At 50.9% G+C, this 25,615-nt stretch overlaps 1 protein-coding gene across 1 annotated transcript in view; it reads right to left on the minus strand.

Moving 5' to 3' along the window:
* The window catches only part of TGFB2 (transforming growth factor beta 2), a 58,935-nt gene that overhangs the window by 20,359 nt on the left and 12,961 nt on the right, over positions 1 to 25,615 (minus strand). The gene's annotated exons all lie outside the window — the stretch shown is intronic.

Consider the following 25,615-nt stretch of genomic DNA (forward strand, 5'->3'; position numbering starts at 1 on the left):
TTCTCTCTCTCTCAAAAAAGAAAAAGAGTGCAACCATGAGACAGTCTCGAGAAACCATACGGAAAATATCTACAGAACGATTTCGTTTTCAATAGCCAATTTCATACCATTAACAATTTAACTAGGAAAAAAAATAAAATAAACATGTGCGCTTGGTTACAGGAGTAGCAGATTAATGGAGATTAACAAACCACTTTCAACTCCATTTGCGGGCGTGCAGTTAACCCTCTCCTTTGGAAGTTGGCGGAGCTGTGGAAAATGCTAGATGGTCATGAATTAGAGCATGTTCCTGACAGTTGATGCTGGAGAGAGCTGTCAGCCTCGCATACACTTTAATCACATACGCCAGGAAAATAGCTCCTAATGGCAAGCAGTTTGCCCATGTATTTTTTTTCCTTGAAATTTTGGCATCCAAATGTTCTCCTCTCTCCAGGTTCATGTATTGCATCTTTTTTTGGCTTCGAGGGTTTGTTTTTTTCACACACATGTGACCAAATACGCCCTCTAGTTAAGTTAGGATGAGGAAATCGAAATGAAAAACAAAACTATACCCATATACCAGCGATACAACATCCAGTCTTAAAGTTCCTTATTCAAGATAATGTCCTTGGTGGGAGGGAATCTTGGCTAATGGAGGGAAAGAATCGGCCCACATTCCTTCAGTGCTGAGCCATATAAAACAGCACACCACAATTTCAAGCTCAGGGTGGCTAGGGTTTTGTTATGATTTTGTCATCGCCTGCCATTGCTTTGAAGATGCAATGGAGGCCATACCAGAAGCAAAAGCAGGTCCAAATTCCAGCCCCATGCATCCTATACAAACCCATTGCTTGAGCCCCTCCCCTGGGCAGGCCACTTGCTTCAGATCTTTCTACCACCCTATTCTAAAATCTCTTGCAAACGTTCTTTCCTTATTCCAGAATGTTCTATCCACTCTGATGCCTTCGTTACCCTCTTCTACCCTCTCCTGAACGGCTTAGCTTGGTCACAACAGAACCTTTCACTGTGGCTGATGGCTCTTGACAGGTGTTTTGATGACTCCTGCATTATGTTTGTTTGTTTTGTTTTCCACCCCCCCCCCCCATGCAATTTTAAGGACCTGGAGGGCAAAGACCACGTATGCCAAATCTTTCTTCTTCTCTGCGTACCCAGGACGGGGCTCTGTACACACACAGTTTACCGAATGCCCACTGTTTGCACGGCTGGTCATCAATGGGAGCCTTGAAAGACTCAGGCATCTGGCTATTGGCAAGGCCAAGTTCTTATTAAATAAATGAGCCATCTTGCCGATCTTAAAATAGACATAAATACCTTTCGTGATTTCTGGAGAAATCCATGCCCTGACAATTACACTGAAAAAAAAAACAAAAAGGCTCGGAACACACCAAGAATTCCTCATCTGAGGAGCCCTGCACTTTCTCAGCCTCAGAGCCCCAGAGGCTGGCCCGTCCCCGTGCCCGGGCCCTGGATTCTCAGACAGCAGCTCACGGGAAAGTGGGGTCCAAGCCAGGCTCTGCCGGAGGACTGCCTCAGAGACGCCTGTGTGAACTGAGGGAGCCCAAAGTCTCAGCGGCAAACGAACAAACAAACGAATTTTTTAAAAATCTAAAGCATCCAGGTCTTGGAGAAAAGAAAGCATTCATGCCGACACAGCGATGGCCATGAACTAGTTGGCGGGTAGTTTTCAAGGAGGGCAGCCATTCACACAAAGCAGGAAGGTTTTTGGGGGCTCCAACAGAGCAATTTGAAAAGGTAGCTGCTGCCCTGACCGGTGTTGCTCAGTGGATAGAGCGTCGGTGTTCGGACTGGAGGGTCCCAGGTTCGATTCTGGTCAAGGGCATGTACCTTGGTTGCGGGCACATCCCCAGTAGGAGGCATGCAGGAGGCAGCTGATCGATGTTTCTCTCTCATCAATATTTCTGACTCTCTATCCCTCTCCCTTCCTCTCTGTAAAAATTCAATAAAATATATATTTTAAAAAAAGAAAAGAAAAGGTAGCTGCTGCCCTAGCCAGTCTGGCTCAGTGGATAGAGCATTGGCCTGCAGACTGAAGGGTCCCGGGTTCAATTCCGATCAAGGGCACATGCCTGGGCTGTGGGCTCCATCCCCAGTAGGGGGCATGCAGGAGGCATCCGATTGATGATTCGCTCTCATTCATTCATATTTCTCTCTCTCTCTCTCCTTTCCCTTCCTCTTTGAAATCAATAAAAGAATATATATATATATTTTTACAAAGGTAGCTGCTAAGAAGAAATCGATTTCTCTCTCCTCTGAACAGGCCCAGCCCAGGTGATTGAACGGGTTGGTGTCCGCCGACCAGCTCAGCACCCGGGACAGGAAGCCTGGGTGGGGTTGGGGCCATGCCCTTGGGCTCCGCACCCTCTCTGCTTTGCCCAGACCCTTCCTCCGGCCTAGTGGCTGCCCGCATCGTCCCGTGGCCGCCCCATCAGACGCCACACACAGGCTTCGAAAGCGCATCCTGGAAGAGCAAAGCTCACTCAGTGCGTTGGCTGTCCTTAGAAAGCGTAAACATCCAGTTCATTTCCCCCTTCGCCTTTCAACGCAACCCCCGCAGGCCTGGTCCACCAACCCCCCAGGATCACCCGTCCTTCACACCCACCCGCCCCCTCTCATCCTTCCATCGAGTGTGCAAATAAGAGCTCTTGAGATTTATTTTTATTCTCTTTGGTGTTTATGAAACGTTGAGCCATTACCCCTCCCCCCCCACCCCCCTTTTCTGGTCCTTGGCCCTACTACACTTTCTTTTTAAGGCTGCCCCGGATCACGAGGTCAATTTTGTTTCTTCTTCTTCTAAGCAAACTGTGCAAGGATCGTGTCCTAGGCTTTCAAGCTTTGAAGGGGCGCTTGCAAATGTTTACAGGAGTAGCTTGATCGTGAAGTGGGGGGCTCCAAAAAGGAGGTGGTTCTGCTCTCCCCGCCCCCCCCCCCCCACGTTGGCCAGCACCCTCCGCCCCTCAGGCTATTCTAACCGTTTCAGCTGATTCTAGTTCAAGGGCCTGAAAATACAAATCCATGTTCTCGGATCTTGTTTTTGGTCTTGTGACCACAATGAAGCGACCAGGCCAGCAGGAAAGAGAAAAGCAGAAATGGCAGCAATCCAAGGACTCGGAGGCTCTTAGAAAAATGAAATTCCCCCATGCTGTTCACTAATTGCCCAGCTTATTTATTTATTTTTCAATATATATTTTTACTGATTTCAGAGAGGAAGGGAGAGGGAGAGGGAGATAAAAAAAATCCATGATGAGAGAGAATCATTGATCGGCTGCCTCCTGCACGTCCCCCACTGTGGAGCGAGCCTGCAACCGGGGCATGTGCCCTTGACTGGAATCAAACCTGGGACCCTTCAGTCCCCAGGCCCACGCTCTATCCACTGAGCCAAACCGGCTAGGACCCTGTGACTATTCTTACAGCTGGTAATTTGCAGTTCTAATCCTTTTCACCTTTTTCATTGTGAAGAACTTTTAAAATACACATTCTTAGGACCCAGGGCCTGAGAATCTGTTTCATTGAACCCAGTGGACTTTTCTAAGCTCTTCCATGACGCTCTGGCACAGGCCGGCTAGAGAAAGGAATTGATAACACTCAGCTTGAAGAGGGGGACTTCGAGACACCACATTCCTTTGGAGATTACAAATCCTTCAGATGCAAAGTCCTTACTTTCGGTAGAGCCAGAGAGTCACACTTTGGCTCAATATATAAAGAATTTTTCTCATAATATAGAAAAGTTGAAAAGGAAGGCTCTGTCCACCAGTGTTGGGAGTACCTCCCTGGAAAAATCCAGGCCCTTGTGAGATGCACCTTGTGCCCAAAGACGCCGTGGGGTGTCCTGAATCTGGGGGCGGCTGAGCTAGATGGCCATCCAGCTCTCTCACAGCTCTGCCATTACATCCTCCTTCCCATGGGTGACCTCCAAAGTGGCTTTTCTCCCCTAAATTCTACATTAGACGAATTTAGAATTCGTCACTCATTGCCCACATGGGACTCACCTGGGAAGCTTCTGATATACTTATCACCTGGCTCCACCCCAGACCTTTAGGGCGAATCGCGTGTGACTCTGCTTTGCACTTGCATTTGATAACGTGTGCCCTAGGCTGTGGTCTAACCACAATGAACTTGGCCAGGCTTCCCTTCCCGTGGTTAATCAGTGTCATGAACTACTGAGGGGTGGATACAATGCCTCCATCCCACCACCCACGCCCTAAAGAGAATGGCCCGTCTGCCTCCGAATTCTAACTCAGGCCCCCTCCCAGGTGATACTAGTTTACATGCTGCTGAGAAAGAGTTTTGAATCCCCATTTCACAGGTGAAGAAGCGAAGAGCAAGGAGAATCAAATAACTCTTGGCCACAAAGTGAAGCTGGCCTTTCTATCGAAACTGTGGCTTTTGGCCCTAACCGGTTTGGCTCAGTGGATACAGCGTCAGCCTGCGGACTGAAGGGTCCTGGGTTCGATTCTGGTCAAGGACATGTACCTTGGTTGCGGGCACATCCCTAGTAGGAAGTGTGCAGGAGGCAGCTAATCGATGTTTCTCTCTCATTGATGTTTCTAACTCTATCCCTCTCCCTTCCTCTCTGTAAAAAAAAAAAGAAAAACCGACACAAAAAAACTGTGGCTTTTTCCTTCTGCACAGAGGAGCCCCGAGTAGGCATGAATGCCACCCCAGGCAGAAATACCAACCCCATGTCGGAGTCTTGTCACAGTTGGACACACAAAAAAGTGGCTCCTTGTCCGGGCGCTGTGGCTCAGTTGGTTGAGCATTGACCTACGAACCAAGAGGTCACGGTGTGATTCCCGGTCAGGGCACATGCCCAGGTTGTGGGCTCCATCCCCAGTAGGGGGCGTGCAGGAGGCAGCCGATCCATGATTCTCGCTCATCACTGATGTTTCTATCCTTCTCTCCCTCTCCCTTCCTCTCTGAAACCAATAAAAAAATATATGTTTTTAAAACTGGCTCCTTCTCAACTAGAGATCAGCTTGGCCTTGCAGGAAAGCTCCAGCAACTGGAAATGCAAGGCCCAGTATTTGCACCGGTACTTCTAAAAAGAACGGCCCTGATTAGGGGTTCCGGGGGCGGGGGGGCTTACTCAGTGCAAAGTTCCCCCATCGGAGGCCCTGAGCTGACATCCAGGGCCTTTGGATGCCCAGCCTGCACTGGCTCTTACCTCCCAGCGCCTGGAGGCATAGAACACAGTCCTTGTTTTCCTTCCCAGAAATGACTGGAATCCCATCGCTTTACAGTAATCGGCGTGGACTTTGACGAGCCTAATGCGTGCAGTGGCCCCTGGTCCCTGACATCCCCAGCTTTTTGAGGGAAGCAGTTTGGGGTCCATTAGATGTCCCGAGAGGGGGGCAAGACCAGCAACCCATTGAGCAGCTGGAGGCCAATAAAACAGCCTCCGTGTGTGTGCGTGTGTGTGTGTGTGTGTGTGTGTGTGTGTGTGTGCAGACACGGCCAAGCAAGAAACCAAGACAATTGTGTTTTGGGGTTTCCTGAAATTTGTCTTGGCACGCCAGCGATGGATTTCATTTCACTACCACATCCCAAACACTGCTGACGTTCAAGTCACAGCAATTTCACACAAAACGACCGAGAAATAAACAGCGCATCCGCGGTGGTTTCTGACGCTCCCTCCGCCGTCGCTCCTATTAAATGTAACCCAGCCCCCGAGCATCTGTGATTGGAAGTGGGGGGGCGCCACGCGGGGCCGGTGTCAGATTTGACGTGCCGTTGGCAACTGGGAGTCTAACCGTGTCAGCATCAGCCACGGGACTTGGCCTTCATCTCCCGGCTATTTGAGACGGGGCGGACTGTCAGCGGGAGCATCTGGCCCCTTCGGACCCAGGGCCACCAAATGCAATCGCAGGGGAGGCGACCTGGGTTGGGGGGGTGGGGGGCCTTGAGCTCAGGGTTTCTAGTTCCTACTGCAAAGTTTCCAGCACCCTTATAACACCCACCTCCAGGGAGACACCTATTTCGTTTCAAGGCCTCTCCATGTCTCATCATGCTCAGGATGCAGGCCTTTGGGGTGGGGGTGCTGGGTTTTAGCAGTAAGAGCCTTGGTTGTGGAAAGGGGCAGGGCTATTACCAAGAGGTCACGGTTCGATTCCAGGTCATGGCACATGCCCAGGTTGTGGGCTCCATCCCCAGTAGGGGGCGTGCAGGAGGAGCCGATCCACGATTCTCTCTCATCATTGATGTTTCTATCTCTCACTCCCTCTCCCTTCCTCTCTGAAATCAATAAAAATATATATATATTTTTAAAACTGGGACCAGGGACCAGGGGCAGGTGCACTGTGAATGGGACATACCCCTTCCAATGGCCTCACTGCCCTGCCACTATCTCATTCATTAAAGACATAAGCTCTCTAGGTTTGGGGTGCCTTTCTCTCTCTCTCCCCCTTATTATCCTCTCTTTTTCCTTTGTTCCATATTCTTTATCTTATCCTTTTTTCTTACGTCTCTTCTATCTGTCCTTCTTTTTCTCTCTACAATATCCAGGGGGCAGAATAGTCATGGGTCTGGTCCACTACTGGTGTGGCCTTCTGCCATGCTTCCTGGGTGCAGCGACTCCTCACCAGCCTGCATGTCTTTCTCTCATCTCTCTCAAATCACTGCAGCGACGCATATAATGGCCAAGGTGTGTCTCGCTTGCCCTGGACGCTTCTCTCTCTTTCCGGTGAGCTTATTTGCAAAGCTAAGCTAATGCGCAGCAGGGCACACCCTGCGAGGATTGCAAGCTATTTACTAATTTCATCACGTGGCCACGGGCTAGGACTACGAACATCCTAAAGTCAGGACTTGGGAGTGAGTAAATCTGAAGAGGAAGAGCGGGCCTGGGTTATGCAGTTTGAGAGGGAAAAAAGCAAACACAGCCAATATTCAGGCTCTCTGAGACTCTTCGAGGCATTCAGGAATGAGAGCCCGCAAAGGAACTGCCTGGCAGGTGCTCGGTCCTCTCTCACTGGTACTGGTATCTAGTTCCTCTTATTGCGGTTTTGTCGACACGACGAGACAGGGCAGCCTCTCCCAGACTCCCAGACTCAGAACCCAGGTGGATGGCCTACTACGGTCTCTTCCCTGTCTTGGGCTCAGATATGCTTACCTACTCGTGTACCCAGTGGGTCTAGTCCTACGACACAAGCTGATGGATTCCCTTTCCAGTTGGCCCTACTTAGAAATTCTTTTTTTTTTTTTCCTACTTAGAAATTCTTAAGCCAGACCGGCCGGCATGGCTCAGGGGCTGAGCATCAACCTATGAACCAGGAGGCCATGGTTCGATTCCTGGGCAGGGCACATGCCCGGGTTGCGGGCTCAATCCCCAGTAGGGGGCGTGCAGGAGGCAGCTGATCAATGATTCTCTCTCATCATTGATGTTTCTCTCTCTCTCCCTCTCTCTTCCTCTCTAAAATCAATCAAAACATATTTAAAAAATAAACAAACAAAACACTCACCCAGTGGCACATCTTCAAGGTGGATGAACAGGATTCTCAGCGGTGTCCTGCTGAGAATCATCAAGGAAGATGGCCAACGGGAGGTTCTAGAACCCACCTCACCCTGAAACGCCCATCCCCCACTCTTTGGCCCTCTGAGGGTTCGCTTCCAAACAGGTTTCCCGGGGAAGCTGATGGGAAGGTCTGAATTCCCATTTCTGCCGAATGCTGGCCCTGAACGTGAACTAGACAGGTGGCGGGAAGGAAGAATTGCTCTGAAGGAGTAGTTAGTGATCCCTGTCCTTATTAGCATCTCAATAGCCGGCCATGTGGTGGCTTCCAAACACTGTTATACAGTCTCAAAGGATGGTGCTTCCCTGGGGTTGGAGGACGTATTTGTGAAGGGCGTGTAACTCCCCCCCCCATCCTGTTTGTATTGGCAGCATAGCTCTGGGCAATTAAGATACGGGGACCTACAGGAATTATAGGAATCCAGATGAATGCGGGCCGGAATGGGGCTCCATGTGTTAGGCCAGCTTTAAGAAATCGCGTTCATTTGGGTGCTCAGCAGCCTTCTGCTCAAGGTCAGGCCACCGTTCGTGAGAGGAAATGAAAACAGTCTTTAAAGTGAGACTCTGCATCGCACAACTTGACCGCTGCGCAGTCCTTTACAACGTCTGCGTGTGTGTGTGTGTGTGTGTGTGTGTGTGTGTGTTTGTGTGTATTTTTATTTAATTATCTGAGAGCAGGCCCAAGAATTTCGCTTCGATCGTGTGATTTGGGTGTACAGCGGCTGTAAAATGTACCGATTTTCATCTGCTCTCCGGGACAACCGGGAGAGGAAAGTGACTAAAGAGGAACCAACAGCCAGGATGTCGGAAGAGTTAATGTAACCAGTTCTAGTTTATTTTACACCCCAGCAAAGAGGGAAGGCGCTGTAATTTTGAGAAGCGCGAATTCTTTCAATGTATATTTAAATGTGTATATATATATATTTCAGAGAGGAAGGGAGAGGGAGAGAGAGATAGAAACATCAATGGTGAGAGAGAATCATTGATTGGCTGCCTCCCGCACGCCCCCTACTGGGAGAATTGAGCCCGCAACCCAGGCATGTGCCCTGACCAGAATCAAACCCAGGACCCTCCAGTTCACAATCCCGATGCTCTATCCACGGAGCCAAACCAGCTAGGGCGAGAAGCGTGAATTCTTAAGAAATGAGTTTCTTCTCTTTAGAAGCTGAAGCTCTGGCTCCCCTCCCCCTCTTATTTTCCTTAGAGGCCTTCAGAAGTCCTTGCTGCTGACGGGGTCAACACTCAGGTGGCTGCTGAGCTTCCCCTGCCCTGCAGTGTAGACGGGACAAGACGAATGTCCATTTAGTTCCAAGTCAAGGGCTCTCTCCCACTTCTCAAAAAGCACTAAGTAAGTCCTCATTAAAGAAGAGCTCTTTGAATAAAGCCAGGTGCTTCTGAAATGTGTTAGGGCAAAAATGAGTAGAACCCAGGGCACCACAGAGATGTATATACACACACACAGCCAGTGTGAACTAAGGAGCAAACTCAAGTCAAGAGATGGACAAGTGCCCAGCTGGCGTGGCTCAGTGGTTGAGCGTCGACCTATGAACCAGGACAGTGGTCGGCAAACTCGTTAGTCAACAGAGCCAAATATCAACAGTACAACGATTGAAATTTCGTTTGAGAGCCAAATTTTTTAAACTTCTTCTAACTCCACTTCTTCAACATAGACTCGCCCAGGCCGTGGTATTTTGTGGAAGAGCCACAATCAAGGGGCCAAAGAGCCGCATGTGGCTAGCGAGCCGCGGTTTGCCAACCACTGAGCCAGGAGGTCACGGTTCAATTCCCAGTGACGGCACATGCCCAATTGCGGGCTCAATCCCCAGTGGGGGGCATGCAGGAGACAGCCGATCCATGATTCTCTCTCATCACTGATGTTTCTATCTCTCTCTTCCTCTCTGAAATCAATAAAAATATATTTTTAAAAAATCAAGATGAGCGATCAAAAGAGAAACAGCCCATCACCCCTCCATATACCACCGGGGCTTGGAAGGGATGAGCAGGGAGAGCCAGGAGGAGACCAGAGGTGGCATTTGAAGTGCTCTCAGCACTGTGTTGGGAGTAGGAGCTGGTCACGTGAGTCCTCCTTCCTAATCCAGACTCCTCTCCCTCAACCCTGGCCACTTCCCTCCAGGCAAATGACTACCCCGCCTCCTGCCTCCAGGTTTGAAATGACGGAAAATCATTCTTTGGCTTCTGTTCCTTTGCCCAACCGTCCAGCGGGACACAGTGGCGCGGCACAGCCAGTAGAGAAAGAAAACAAGAAGGGAATTTCCACCGAGACGTCAGCCAGCTACCTGCTTTAAACTTGGAAGTGAGCGGTGCTGCAAGCAGCCACTTTATCAGTCGGGCATCGGCATGAATCAGCGGCCGGGCCCGTCTGCCTGTGTGCCTGGAAGCGCCGGGGGTTTTGTTTGGCTCCTGGCGACTTCATCTCACACCTTCGCTTTTCTAATTTTCCACCTTCAGCTAAAAATACCGCTTTTGGGGTGAGAGTCGACCAGAGCGTCTTCCCCAGCCGCCTAGTAAGGGCTGGGCCAGGGGCCTCCGGGCAGGGACCTCCTCCTGTTCTCATTCCCAGTCTCCTGGGAAGACTTCGGGGTGTGGCTTCTGAGGCCATGGCTCAATTTCCACACAACTCCCCACCAACATGTACAGCTATGCTGAGGGTCCCCGTGGCAGCCCCATCGGGGGAGGGCAGAGAGAACCCCGGCCAGGGTTCACCGTCTCCTTCTGCTGACCTTGGGGGTCCTGTCTCCATTTACTCATCAGATAAAGCGATGATAACACTAACATACGGGACATGATGCGTGCTTCTCGGGCAAGTGCTGGTCTCTGCACGTTGACAATAATTCTGCCGGCTCCAGCCACAACTTCCCCGCTGTGTGTACATGCACACACACACACACACACACACACACACTCCTAATAACATGTTCTCATCTACTAGCTCTGTTGATGGGCATAGGGAGTTCCGCACAGGGTGGCTAGACCTCTGCCCCAAGCCCCTGGTTTTTCAGGAACATAACAGCCAGCTGTGCTTGGTCCAGAGGTGGAGGGCTTGGGGTTTTGTTCTATTTTTTAATATACATATATATTTTTTTAGGGATTTCAGAGAGGAAAGGAAAGGGAGAGAGAGATAGAAACATCAATGATGAGAGAGAATCATTGAGCGGCTGCCTCCTGCACACCCCCTACTGGGGATGGAGCCCACAACCCGGGCACGTGCCCTGACCAGAAATCGAACCGTGACCTCCTGGTTCACAGGTCAACGCTCCACCACTGAGCCACGCCAGCCGGGCAGTTTGATTTTTTTGTAACCTTGGCAGTGGCGCCTAACACAGACACGAGCTGTGACTCACAGCTGAAGGCCTGGGACTGAGTAGGCCCAGATTACACCCCAGGCCTTGCCCCTTCTAAGCTGGCCTTGGGCAAAGATCTCCTCACCCCTCTAGGGTTCAGCTTCCTCCTCTGTAAAGTGGGAGTGACACCCATGTTGTGGGGAGGGTTGGGGGGCTTAGAGGAAGTCAGAACCCACAGAGGACGCCGAGAGGGACTTGGCTCCTGCTGGCCTGACCTGGCCACTCTTATCCCTTCTCCATCCCAGTTCCACTGAAGTGGAAATCAAGGCCCACCTTGGAGCAGGACCTCGGGCAAGCCACTTACTCTCGAACCTGCGCTTCGCATCTATCAAATGGGGAGCCGGGAGGAGGGAGGAGGAGAGCAGGAACGGTTAGCTCTGTCCCCCAGGGAGCACCCCAATGTTTGGCCTCTATTATTATTTTCGTCTTAGGTTTCCAGTTGCCAGCACAAGGGCCACGTCTGGCGCGAATCTTTGCTCACCTTCCCAGCTACCTGCTCGCCCAGGGATTCCTCTGAACGCGAGCTCCCTGGCCAGCAGCCTGGCCGCTCTCCTTCCATTCCCCCGCCCGTCTCCCCCCCCCACACACACACACACACTCAGCCCTGCTCTCCATCTGCAGATGAAGCAAAAATCTGGTAAATATTACACTTACAAGGTAACAGGTCTGGAATGCTTGGCATCCCAGGCGGAGCTCAGTTGCTTCTTGGCACCCGGACACATACACAGCAGCCCAGGGCCAAATGACATTTGGCTGCTCGGTACAATTCAAATAAAGATATTAAAAACCCTACAGCTCTCTAAGCATCGGTGCCGTTAGCTAATCAAAGGGGTTCGTTTTGTGTGTGTGTGTGTGTTGTTTCTTTTTTAAAGTCATCTAAAGAGAAGGGGGCGTGCTGATGGCTCTTTTCACTGTAGACCCCAAGGAGCACGCCGTGTATAGACACCCCCCTCGGCTTCCAATATGTAAATGATGGATAGGTTTCAGGCCAGGTGGACTCCGCTTCCAGAGGGGACTGCCTTCCCCGCCCCCCCTGCCCCCAAAACAAAAGACATAGGCAATTTCATGCTGGAGTCTGTGTCCTTAACCGTTAGGCAACACTGCCCCGCTGTGTGTCTCGTGACTTGACCTTCCGATGAGTGGGAACGTGTCAGGATGATAGAGGTAGCTATGGTGGGTGTGTGCCCTGCGTCTACCAAGGTCACAGACATTGACCTTGAGCAAATTATTCATCTCTCTAGGCGCCTCTTTTGTTGTTGTTTTTAAATGTGAAATGGAGAATTAATAACACCTATGGGTTATGGCCAGGATCAATGATTCCTATCTCTAAGGCGCTGAGCATACCTGGAGTTTAAGCAGCACTACCTGAGGTAGAAGTAATGAATATCGTCATTGCCGTCATTATTATTATTATTGTTATTATTGAGTAAGTGTGATGGAAAGACAGGGGCTTAGCCAAAGGGGACATGTTCTTAAGTAGGTAAAAGAAGTTAAGTGCAGCCCTAGCTGGTTTGGCTCAGTGGATAGAGTGTCAGCCTTCAGACTCAAGGGTCCCAGGTTTGATTCCGGTCAAAGGGCATGTATCTTGGTTGCGGTCACATCCCCAGTAGGGAGTGTGCAGGAGGCAGCTAATTGAAGTTTCTAACTCTCTATCCCTCTCCCTTCCTCTCTGTAAAAAATCAATAAAATATATATTTTTAAAAGAAGTTAAGTGCAGTGGGGCTTATTTCGGCCTCCCGTTCGCCATTGACCAAAAGCAAGTTGAGAAAAACAGTACAATTAAGTCACATCACAGCTGGTGACTTAAACATAGGCCTTCAAGGACTTAGATGTCAGGACTGAACTCTCAGTCACAAGAACAGGAAAAGGATACCATTTTTTTAAAAATATGGATATATATTGTATTGATTTCAGAGAGAGGAGGGGAGAGGGAGAGAGAGAGAAACATCAGTGATGAGAGAGAATCATTGATCAGCTGCCTCCTGCACGCCCCCTACTGGGGCATCGAGCCTGCAACCCGAGCATGTGCCCTTGACCAGAGATCGAACCTTGACCTCCTGGTTCATAGGCTGACGCTCAACCACTGAGCCAGGCCGGCCAGGCCAGGATACCCTTTTCAACTGGCTTCATCTCAACTCCCAGACACCTAACCCAGAACCTGCCAGTAAGACCTCCCCCCAAAGGCCTCCTAGGAAGGCAAAGCGGGGGGACTGCAAGCATCAGGAAGGAAGAAAGTGTCACACAGAGCAGTCTCCTGGTCAGCTTTCCAAAGCAGGGTCACAGCGAGGCCACATTTCCCCTGCGGGTGACAGAGGTCCTGCCCTGAGGATGCTGGGAGGGCAGCTACAGTTGGGTACAGACCTGAGTGGCTTCGCGGGCCAGGGAAGGTGCTACTCAAGTGGCCACAGGCCCAGACAGCAGTGGGTCAAGGCATCGCTGTGCCCTTTTCACACCTGTTTCCTATCGCCCTCCCTCCCACTCCTTCCCCTCTGTCCTCCCGAGGCCTCCAGGTGCAGTCACAACTGATGCTGTTTCCTAGGTCCCTTCTGCGTGGGAAAAAGAAAGAAAACACACTGCAACATACACGGTGAATTAAAACCAAGGAGGTGCCCTAGCTGGTTTGGCTCAGTGGATCGAGCGTTGGCCAGGGGACTGAAGAGTCCCGAGTTCGATCCCGGACAAGGACACATGCCCAGGTTGGGGCTCAGTCCCCAGTAGGAGGTGTGCAGGAGGCAGCCAATCAAGGATTCTCTCTCATCATTGATGCTTCTATCTCACTCTCCCTTCCTCTCTGAAATCAATAAAAATATATTTTAATAAATAAAAGTAAGGAGGGGACAGCTTACGGGGGTGGGGGAGAGCCTCATCTCAGGATGCATGTCGCAGAGATGACAGGAGGAAGCCAGAGCGCTGAGAGAGAGAGAGAGAGAGAAATAGAGGCACTCAGCAAGGCCTCTGGGGACCGCAGGCTGTATCCTCAGGTGGCATCTCTCCTGCACACCCATGACACCGGACAGAGTTCCTCCCCGCCCACAGCTACCCGAGCTCACAGGGCAGGACTGGGCTTGCCAGGGGTCAGGAGTCGGTCAAGCTGTGCCACACGGGCCGGGGGACCAGCACCGAGAAGGAGGAGGTGCCCCGAGTTGGATGAGTCACCCCGCTGATTTGGGGGGTGGGGATTGAGGAGGGATGTCCTGGTGGTTAACCACATTTTACTGGGGCGTTTTATTGATCGCAGTTGCACGGAGAGAGACATGACTCAGACGTGCGGCATCTGAAGGCGCGTGAAGCACCGGGTCCTAATGGAATTTCAATGTAGGGGATTGTCGTGAACTGTACCGTGAAATGTGAAGAGCTTTGCTCTGAACAGACATTATTTGATTCTGTCCTTTCTCAGCCGGAGAAGAGGCTGGGCCTTCTACTTGCCTTTCCCGGGAAGGCCGTGGTTCACGTCTCCGGGGGAGGGGGGGGAGGGTGTCACGTCTCCGAAAAGCTGGCTTCGTTAACCACCCACCTTGCCTTTGCATTCCCATGGCCATTTGTGTGAAATTATCATGCAGCACTTTTTTAAAAATTAGTTTGCTTTGTGTAGGGTAGTTAGTGTACAAACCAGTCTCCACAAGTAGGGCTGTAAGCAATTGAGGGCAGTTATCATCCATATAATAAAAAACCCAGGGGTTGTGGCGCCGTAATGACCAAAGACCGGTCACCAGGAGGCTGCGTGTGCTGCGGGGTGGGCGGGGCCGCGAGCAGGCGCGCGATTTTGTGTGCTGGGGCTCCTAGTGTTATCATAACAATAAAAATAATTTAAAGAAAAAGGAAAGCTACGTTGCCAGTGTTGAGGGGCATGCCATGTGCCACATTCCCATGGGAATAATGGCGTTTTGCTGACAGGTATGAACCTGAGGCTTGAAGAGGGACCGTGCCCGATCCAATGTTCTGTGAGTGGAGACAGAGGGCCTCCACCTGCGCCTGGGTGTGTGGCCTCCGGGTTGTTTGTGCCGGGCCTCCCGGGAGAGACCCATCCCTACCTGTCTCACTTCTTACCCACCTGTGGGATTCAGGCACCGAACCCTTGAAGCCATATATGTTCAGTGGATATTTATGGGATTAAACGGAATAAGACACAAACACAAAAAAAATCCCACATCATTGTTTTCAGGGTTTCAAGTGAAATAACAAGGTAGAGAGATGGGCGACTTCGTTGTAGAAATCATTACTAACACAACTGGTCCTTTCAGGCAAGGTCTGAGAGGTTTGAGCCCTCCTGATAGGACAATGAATGTCCTTCTGCCTTCTTGCTCCTACTAACCTTTAAACACTATCTCTGATATTATTTTCCTCTTACAGAAATTGGTACCACTTTTACTTTTTTTTTTCCCTAGACTTTAAAAAAAAAAAATCACTTGCTTTCATCTCCGTGTATGCCAACTTGAAATTAAAAACGTGGGGTGGAATTTCTGGCTTTCTGCGATTCTCAGAATAGGAAAGCAAAAAAGGTAAAGGTTCCACTGATCACCTTCAAGTGAGTGAACGAATGAATGAATGAATGAGTTTATTTAATCTCTATCATATGCAAGGCATGTTTGTGTGCTCGATAATGTCTTTTTTTTTTAAGTGCCATTAAGAAGTAGGTTTTTAAAATCGAATCCCCATCTTAGAGAAGAGAAAAGTGGGGTTCAGACAGGGTGACTGACTTGTCCAGGGCTACCCAGTCAGGACTTCCCCCAGGTCTGCCTCAGGCAAAGCCTGCGTTTTCTTTCTTCTCTATCACAGACTCGCTGTCACACTCAGAGTCATCTTTGGCTCACGCGTGAGTCACTTTCTTGGCTTATCAACAGTAGGTTGGGATTAAAAAACACACACACACACACAAATGTTGACATCTTCGCGGAGTTGAAAGAGAGGGACCACCGTCTGCTCTAACAAAGGAGAGAAACAGAGAGGCCCATTATAGGAGCGCGTCTGTCTAGACAGATGACTAAACGGGGTCCCTCCAGGGTTAGACTTGAATTTCCTCCGTTCAGCCTGTTGGATACTTAGCAATAAAAAAATAAAAAAAAATCGCTTAAAAGCTGTAGTACTAATCCAACCCCGCCTACTCTATCCAGAGAGGAGTTTAAAAGCCATTTTGGTACAGCCTGCAAGTATTAGAGAGTTTCAAGTAAGAAGTAAGGCTGAAACAAGAAGAACAAGGGCCCTAAAATGACTTGTGTTGTCTGGCCAAGGACCCAAGACATAAGCCTGACTGCCCCTTTGTGCCTCCGGCGACAGCAGCGTGGACTCAGAGGGAGCAGGGACCGATCCAGGGGTCCCTGCAGGGGTCCCCGAAGGGCTCGCCAAGTGGGTTCTCTCCTGCTCCCACCTGCCCTGGGGACTTTGAACTTTTCCTAACTTATCATATGAAAAATGCTACTGAGCGTGAAGAAAGGGGCAGTATCTATCCTTCAATAAGGCTGCGGATAAGGTATTTTTAAAGGCTATTGATATTTCTATGCTTAATTCACAGAAAGTTCCCACAGGGATGCAATTGGGAGTGGGCTCCCAGGAGAAACTGGGGACATGCCAATGGGTGAAGGCCTCTCTCCTTCCCCAAAATGTCCTTAGCCATACACAAAGCCCTATTTCTATAATGGTCCCTATTTGCAAAATTCATTCATTCCTTCATTGAACAGATATTTATCGGGTGCCTGAATCATTTCTTCCTGTGACTGGGGACAGGTAGGACTGCTGGGAATGGACGATGGCATTTCTTAGGGTTTCCTTAGGATTTTAGATCACGCACTCCCCGTGGTTCCTTCGGAGTCAGACAGGCCAAGTTCAAGTTCTGGCTCTCCCACTTACTGGCCATGTGACTGTGGGGACATTACTTGACGTCTCTGAACCTTGGTTTCCTTACCCATTATCATCACTGGGAGTGATATCACTGTTTTTTTCCTATAGGGGTAACATGGAAGTTAGCACGGTGCCTAGTATAAGTGTTCAATAACTAATGGCTCTCCGTACCATTATTATTCCTTTTATTTCTAAAGACAGAATCCATCCTCTTTATCCATTAACACGCCCACCCAAATATATGCCTTTGTTTCATGGAGAAATTCACTCATATTATAACATGGACAACTAGACAAAAAAAAAAAAAAATCAGTTTTAGCAAAAGCTGGGTGAAACCCCCAAAACAGAGGTTCTCAACCCCAGAGGTAGGTTCAAATCCTCCAGGGAGCTCTTTAAAACTGACACCAGCTTCCACTCCAGACCCACTGAGTCCGACTTTCTGGGGGTGCACCCCAGCTCGAATATTTGTTACATGCCCCCCAGGGGATTCGGACGCCCAGTGAGGTTGAGCATGGTAGCTCCAGCCCAGAGTCCTGACAATCGATCCACGCTTCCCATCAAGGCCCCGCGTGCTCTGACCTCGGAGCCCAAACCCGGATCTTTGCCGCGGAACCAGCATGCCTAGTTGGTTAGCCATTCTTGGTGCTTCATCAGTGTAGTTTCGGAACAACCATCTGCTCTCTCCCTGACAATAACACTAGAGTAAACAATCCTCGAGCCCTAGCTGGTTTGGCTCAATGGATAGAGCGTCAGCCTGCGGACTGAGGGATCCCAGGTTCGATTCCGACCAAGGGCACATGCCCAGGTTGTGGGCTCAATCCCCAGTGTGGGGCGTGCAGGAGTCAGCCAATCAATGATTCTCTCTCATCATTGATGTTTCTATTTCTCTCTCTCCCTCTCCCTTCCTCTCTGAAATCAATAAAAATATATTAAAAAAAAAAAAAAAAACAATCCTCGAGGCCGCCGTGGTCTCAGTTCCCCAGGGCGCTGCCCTCCCCGCCTCCTCCGTGTGGATCACGGACAAGGTCAGTAGCCGCCTTGGGAACACAGGCCGCGCAGCCAGGAAAGCAAAGCAGCAAACCCCCCCCCCCCCCGCCGTGGTGTGAACACAGACAAGTGAGCTCCACCTCCGAGCAGAGACACCATCCGAGCGAACATGAGAAAAACGTGGCCTGACCATCGCGATTGCAGAAGGCTCCAAAACCAATGAAGGCTCCAGCCGGGGGGCCAAGTTCACAGTCAACGGAACGGCTGCAGGAAATGCATCGAGACACACAACGGGCTGATTCAGGGGCGCAGATGCCCGGCCCTGCGCACCACAAAGCTTTCGTGTCTGCCTGCTCTTTCCCACCGCTGACCCCAGGGCAGGGTGCAACATCACAGCAGCTGCCGCTGCTGAGAATAGACTGTGGGGATGACTATGAACTTGCACGCTCAGGGGGCCATGGGCGCGGATGGATGGCTGTCACTCCCGGGGCCAGGCATCTCCCCGTTTGCTCACTGGACACAGCAGGAAGGAGCGTGCCAGTGGTTCCCAACCTTTTGACGGCCATTCCCCACCTCAGCATCCCTCCCACTGTGACATAGAATTCTTATTCTTCAAAAAGTGAACTCCTGTTCACGTGGAGGAAGCCTCAAAGGCCATTCACTTGGTCTAAACCAGCTTCCAAAGAACATGGCGTCCATGCAAGAGAGAAAGAAAAGAACCAAAGGACAGTTGAAGTCCTGAGGAGGAAATCACTAAGAAATTGTTAAAAAAAAAAAAAAAAAAAGTAATAATAATATGAAGCTATGAAGTGATATGAAAAAATAGCAAATAAAGTTTCAAAACATACACCAGAGAGCTGAAATGCATAAATGTCACAACATATATTTACACTGAGTGGCCAGATTATGACGATCTCTGAACGCATAATAATCTGGCCACTCAGTGTATATCCTCCTATATAATAAAAGGCTAATATGCAAATTGTCCCCTCGACCAGGAGTTCGAACAGCAGGCAGGCAGGCCAACTGCCCATGTCCCCTCCTCCTGGCCAGGCTGGCTGGACCCCACCCATGCACGAATTCATGCACCAGGCCTCTAACACACACACACAAATATATATATATATATATATATATATATATACTGAGCAGCCAGATTATTATGCATTCAGAGATCATAATAATCTGGCCACTCAGTGTATATACTGTATATGAGGCCCCTAGAACCGTAAGAAATGCAAAAAAAAATCATTGTTAATAACTCATTCTCGAATTGTCCCCCTTAAACATCCAATTGCCCCCCTGTGGGGCGTGTGCCCCACTTTGGGAACCACTGGTCAGAGTGATCTACTGATGGGCCAATGTCAGGAGACCCAGATTCAAGGTAGACAGGATTCTGGAGAAGCACACGGTCCATCATGTTTAAATCATTACGCTCCCATGAAACTCACACACAGAGATAAGAACTAGGAAAGTCGCGCCCCTGTGTGCTCCCAGCAAACAGGTCAGCACCGCAGCCGGACGCTCTGGTGCAGACTTAGCCTGGGTCCTCTCTGCGGACACATCCGCCAGCTCCTGCCGGGCGTGTCGGGGCTGCGGTGGCAATGGGAGGGCGGCCTCAGGCTGAGGGATGCCCCTACATGTTCTGGAGGTAAGCCCGATTCCAGGTTTTCCCTGACACACATAAATTTCCCACAACATATCAGGACTTGCGTGCCTCACACCAGGCGAACTCGTCTCGGTTGGGGGAGCAATTCATGTCAGAATGGAGGAGAATGACACGCGTGTCTGAGAGGGAGCTGGACATTGAGAGATTTCATCCCGGCGGGCCACGTGAAACATAGGAATTGATTATTTCTGGAATTTTCCATGTAATATTTTCGGACCACCGTTGAGCACAGGTCACTGAAACTATGAAAAGCAAAACTTTGGGATAAAAGGGGACTACTGTATCTAAAGTTTTTAACATGAGTGAAATCTCTTTTCCCCAGCTCCTCCACTTTTTTTTTTTTAATATATGTTATTGATTTTTTACAGAGAGGAAGGGAGAGGGATAGAGTTAGAAACATCGATGAGAGAGAAACATCGATCAGCTGCCTCCTGCACACCCCCCACTGGGGATGTGCCTGCAACCAAGGTACACGCCCTTGACGGGAATCAAACCCGGGACCCTTGAGTCCGCAGGCCGACGCTCTATCCACTGAGCCAAACCGGTTTCGGCCCCAACTCCTCCACTTCTACTGGGGTAGGCGGTATCACTTGTTCAGAACGTCTGTCTCTCCTGGGCGCAGGTCTACACAGTCCCTCTCTTCTGCACCCCTCCCTCCACAACCTGTGCTAGTGACATTGGGCGTGGCCAATGGGATGTGGGCAGGGTAACTGCCACTTCTCCTGGCCGGGCTGTGAGGTCATGAAGATGTCATGGAGCAGTGCTAACCCCCAATCTTTGTGATTGAGATGAAGGAAAGGAGCTCTAAGACAATGACCTTGAGCTTGTAAAATAATGCTATATTCCACACAGCCCCATTGTATCCCGCCCGTCATGGCAGACTGGATTTTACATGCAACAGCTCAATTAATGACCTGAAGGTACTACCCACTTTGCATCACCCGTGCTTGCTAGGACAGCCGGGCCCTGTTCTCCAGCCTCAGTATTTCCAAGTGGGTCTCCCAACACCTCGATTTTTTCCCCTCAAAGACCACACTAAGGGCTCCTGCTCTTTCAGGGTTCATCCAGAGCGCAGTCATGCAGGTTCACAGAGCGGGAAAATAACACGAAAGGGCAAACTTTCTCCTCCCCTCGCTGCCTGATAACTGCCAAACTACACTTCCAAAGGTCGCCTTTCAAGCAGCAAATGTCACCTCCCCTGGGAAGCCTCCCGTGACCTCTCGAGACCGAAGTGAGCAATTCTTCTCCTGACCTCTCAGACGCCTTCCTTATAAGCAGCCGCGTGGTGTTGGCTTCTTGGTTTTGTTTGTTTGGGTTGGACGCCTGACCTCCTCGCTAAACTGCCGGCCCCTGCGAACGGGCCTAAGCTATAGCCCTCCATCTCCTGGCAGATCTCACGGGTCCAGATTGATGAAGGAATGATAGCAGCTTCCCAGGGTAAAGCCTTGATGTTCAAAACTTAGAAATTAGAAAGCGAGCTCTGGTCCAAACAGAAATGCTTTTTGACTGATAAGAGGCATAGTTTTGCAAATTCCTTGGCTTATGACCTCGTTTCAAAGTTTAGGCGAAGGCACGAGGCACAGCTGGACGATCCAGAGACCTTTCTAAGCCCGACTCTCCCCTCCATACACGCAAAGGAGCCTGTCCTTCTCCTAGGCTGGCGCGTGGTCACCTCTCAGTGCCACCTGTCCCTGGGCACCGAGTCACCGATGGCTATGCCTAGGCGTGACAGCAAGAACCAAATCCAGCAGCTGTCCTTCCACACGTGTCAGCACAAGACGGGAGACCCGGGAGGCTATTTTCATGCACAGAGGGGTGCAAAGCTAGCTTCCTGCCAGCAAGGAAGGGGGTGGGTTTCTGATAACTCAGGCGCATCCATTAAAAACAATCCCCCCAAAACATACCCTACATACAGAAGCCTCGGTAGCCTGCCTCCCAAATTATTTGCTGAAGAAAGAACTCTGGGCAAGTGGGGTCTGTGTGGGATTCACAGTCCAGCTGCCCCTGGAGACGCAGCTGAGAGGAGGACAGCAGTGAGAGGGCATCCACGCTGGGGGGTTCCACAATAGCCACTGCCACGAATTCCAAAGACATGGCACTGGCTCTTTGCCGCTGCCTTGCTCACCTTGGGCAAGGTGTGCCCAACTTAGCCGCCTCAGGAACCCCTGGGCTCAAACCACCCTTCTCCCACCCTTTTCATCAGAGGAAATTTCCCAGCCTTTACAATGGCCTGCAAGGCCCTATAGGAGCTGTCCGTCATGATTTCTCTGATCTCACCTCCCAGGACACTTCTGATAATCCCGGAACACGTCAGCAACGGGACCAGCTGTCCCCTCGGCCAGAAATGCTCTTCCCCAGAGAGCCCCGGGCTGTTCTCTGACCTCCCCCAAGTCTCTGCTCAAATGCCACCCTCTTGATGACCCTCTCGGCCAGCTTATTTATTTATTTTTAAAGATATATTTTTATTGATTTCAGAGAGAGGAAGGGAAAAGGAGAGAGAGATAGAAACATCAATGATGAGAGAGAATCACTGATCGGCTGCCTCCTGCACGCCCCCTACTGGGGATTGGCATGTGCCCTTGACCGGGAATTGAACCGTGACCTCCTGGTTCATAGGTTGACGCTCAACCACTGAGCCACTCTGCCAGCTGGACTCTGCCAGCTTATTTGAAATTGCAGCTCACTTGCCCATCCCCACCCCTGCTCTTCTTTTCTCCCCAGAACAGTTCTCCAATCCTACCATCGCTTATCTTTCCAATGAATCGTCTATCTTCCCCCTCTAGGCTGGGGAGCTCCTCGAGGCAAAGTTCTGGGCTGTTTTATTCACTGATGGTATCACTACTGCCCAGATGGGTGCCTAACGCATGGCAGACACACAAGCCATAAATACTCCTCAATGAGCCAACCTGTCACAGGAATGTCTTCTCTTGACCTCTGTCTTCCCACGAGCTCTGCCTACATTTGACATTGATCTTAAGACTCTCTACTCGTAGTCGGTGTAGACTGTTTTCATTGAAGGCTTGTTGGTTGGGCAGCAGAATTAACACCCTCCGTCATTTTCCTTACTTCAATAGCCATGGGGGCTCCTTAGCAAGACAGGCCATGCAGACGTGGGCATTTAGCAGGTAGAGAGCAGCTGTTCTGGATACTTCCACAATAGCCTCAGGGAAACAGGAGAAAAGACCAAGTGCTTTAGCGCTAACTCTTCTCCTGAGGAGCCGGTCAGATTTTCACCTGCCCTAAACCTCTGGCAGAGAAAAACACCAAAGCAAAAGCTGCAGAGGCTCGACGCTGAGTTTGGCCGAGAGAGGGGAGTTTACATCCTACTGTTGGCTAGAGCCTCGCCCCGTGGAATGTCCCAGAACAGGATTCGGGCCACGAAGCGGTCGGCAGGGGATGAAACTCTAGCTATCGGCTTATACATTATAAAAATAAAATAGATGTCGCGTGCACACTACACATTCGTTTTGAAAATCTCCTTCTCCCTCCACCGTTCCCCAGGGGAAGGGCCTTGAGTGGGGGAATCCGCTCCCGGCGCAGCCTCCACCCTAGGCGTCCACCCCTCTCCCCGTGTGACTGACTGGCTTCCTTGCACACGCACCACCATCCCCTCCGGGGTGATCAGGTGTGGTGCGTGAGATTCACAAGCCTACCTCCACATCTGTATGCATCGGGGGAAATGGACAGTGCTGGGAGGGACGTGGCTGGGCTGTGGATTGAGGACCCCGCACTTGCAGGACCAGCGGGTGGAAGAGGCCCCATGGGATCTGAATCCTCTGGGCTGGGACTGCAGTGAACAGACCCACCCAATCAGAGCAGCAACAAACTCCAGTGACATAGGAATGACCCGAAATGCCACTCAAATATGCAGATTGCTGGGCTCCGCCCCCCCCAGACTCCTCCCCTCCCCGCCCTCTGCAGGTCTGGGAGAGGCCAGGGAATCTGCTTCCAAAAACACATCGGGAGACACTTTTTATATTATTACTAGAGGCCCGGTGCATGAATTCGTGCACAGGTGAGGTCCCTCGGCCTGGCCAGTGATGGGGGCCCATCAGGGCCATCTCTCCCAATCCAGGGGGAGGGGCTGCATGAGGTTGGCCAGCCAGGGGGAGGGACCGAGGGAGGTTGGCTGTGGGAGCGTACTGACCACCAGGGGGCAGCTCCTGCATCAAGCATCTGCCTCCCTGGTGGTCAGTGCACATCATCGCTACCAACTGGTCCTAATGGTCGCTTAGGCATTTATATATATAGACAAGGGCCCGGCCACCATTTGCATATTAGCTCTTTATTATATAGGATTATTTTTTTAATCCTCGCCTAAGGACATGCAGGGAGAGGAAGAGAGAGAGAGACATCACCAGTTATCTTCCATCTGTGCCCCATTCGGGGGCCGAACCTACAACCCAGGCATGTGCCTGACTGGAAATCAAACCCACAACCTTTTCAGTGCACAGGACAACACTCAACCAACTGAGCCATCCAGCTGGCTCAGGAGATACTCTGAGAAACACCCTCTTTAAATCTTCCCCCAGCTCCTTAGAGCCTCTTGCTCAGTAAACACGTGGAGAAAAAAAAACCACCTAAACAAACCTGCAATCACTTTCACGACTCTTAATCCATTCATTCCTGGACAGACTGTTGCTTATCTTCCGTATTTTTATGTTTTATTAGAAAACCTCTCAGGCCCACTAACCTCATCCTAACCAATAGTTGCGGGGGAGCTCTGACTGGTTTGGCTCAGTGGGTAGAGCATCAGACTGTGGACTGAAGGGTCCCAGGTTCGATTCTGGTCAAGGGCATGTACCTTGGTTTCGGGCACATCCCCAGTATAGGGGGTGTGCAGGAGGCAGCTGATCGATGTTTCTCTCTCATCGATGTTTCTGACTCTCTGTCCCTCTCCCTTCCTCTCCGTAAAAAAAATCAATAAAATATATTTTTTTAAAAAATAGTTTGGGGGGAGGGGCGAGGAGGGAGGGAATAAGGACGTTAACAAGAGCACCAAGCTCTAGCCACCACTCGACCTGTGAGGAGCAAGAACAACTGCATCCACCCAGCTGGTGGTGGTTGAGCCTTGACCTATGAACCAGGAGGTCACGGTTCAATTCCTGGTCAGGGCACATGACTGGGCTGTCGCCTCCATCCCCAGTAGGGGGCGTGCAAGAGGCAGCTGATCAATGTTTCTATCTCATCATGGATGTTTCTCTCTCCCTCTGCCTTCCACTCTGAAATCAATAAAAATAAATTTTTAAAAAAATAACAATCCCATCCTGTGTTGAAGGCTGATGAAGCCTCGGAGCCCCCAGTCCCATCATCCCTGGGGCCGGGACAGCCGTGATCAGCCACCCCCAGGTTGGAGCGAGTGAGAAAAGCAAGAGGCGCCCCCGGCCCCCGCGCTGCCTCCAGCCGCTCCCAGCGGCTCCCTGGAGCGGAGGAGAGGGTCACGCAAGGTGACAGGGATGGCCCTGGAGCTGCTTGGCACGGCCGGCCTCACGCAGCATGGAGAAACTCACCCTGACCCTGGCCGCCTGCCGCTTGGCATCAGCTCACTTACATTTTTACTCAATTACTATTTCTAAGAACAGAGACAAAAATAAAATAAAATAAAATGCAGGGCCCCACCGCTCAGCAGTCTCACGTGGAAGGGCCGAGAGGGGTCTACAGGGTTTTCCCAGCGAGCGGGGTGCCGTGGGGAGGTGTGTGGGGTGGGGTGGGGTGGAGGGAGTGGCCGCGGGAGGGGACTCTGGGTGCAGCCTCTGCCTCGATCCCTGTCCCCTGATGTCCCCTGATGTCCCCAGGGTGGGTTTCTCCTGTGTTTTCATCAGAGAAAGCGGGCAGCTTGCAGCCCTGTGATGGCTGAGAGTTACCCCAAGGGAGGCGCGTCTGGGGAGAGAAACCGCACAGAACACGCCTGGGAGGTCTCTCCCCATGTTCCCTGCGGGAAGAGATGAAAAGGAAATGGATCCAGGGTCGTAGGTAAGACAAGGACAGCACTGAGGGGCAGGATTCCCAAGGGAACGCAGAAGGAAGGCCAAAAAGCGCGAAGTGTGGGGTCTCGGCAGTGTGGGGGAGAGCAAGGGACCAGACCTGGCCTCGGATTTGGGCTCTGACCCCGGCTAGCTCGATGAGAGGACCAGGCTCTACCTCTCCAAGCCGGTTTCCTGAAAAATGGGCATTGCTACTCGGGTCCTTCCCGACCGACCGACCGACCCACCAACCGGGGGAAGACCAGGAGGCTGTGTC

The sequence above is a fragment of the Eptesicus fuscus genome, chromosome 24, assembly GCF_027574615.1.
Source record: "Eptesicus fuscus isolate TK198812 chromosome 24, DD_ASM_mEF_20220401, whole genome shotgun sequence".
Lineage (NCBI taxonomy): Eukaryota > Metazoa > Chordata > Mammalia > Chiroptera > Vespertilionidae > Eptesicus > Eptesicus fuscus.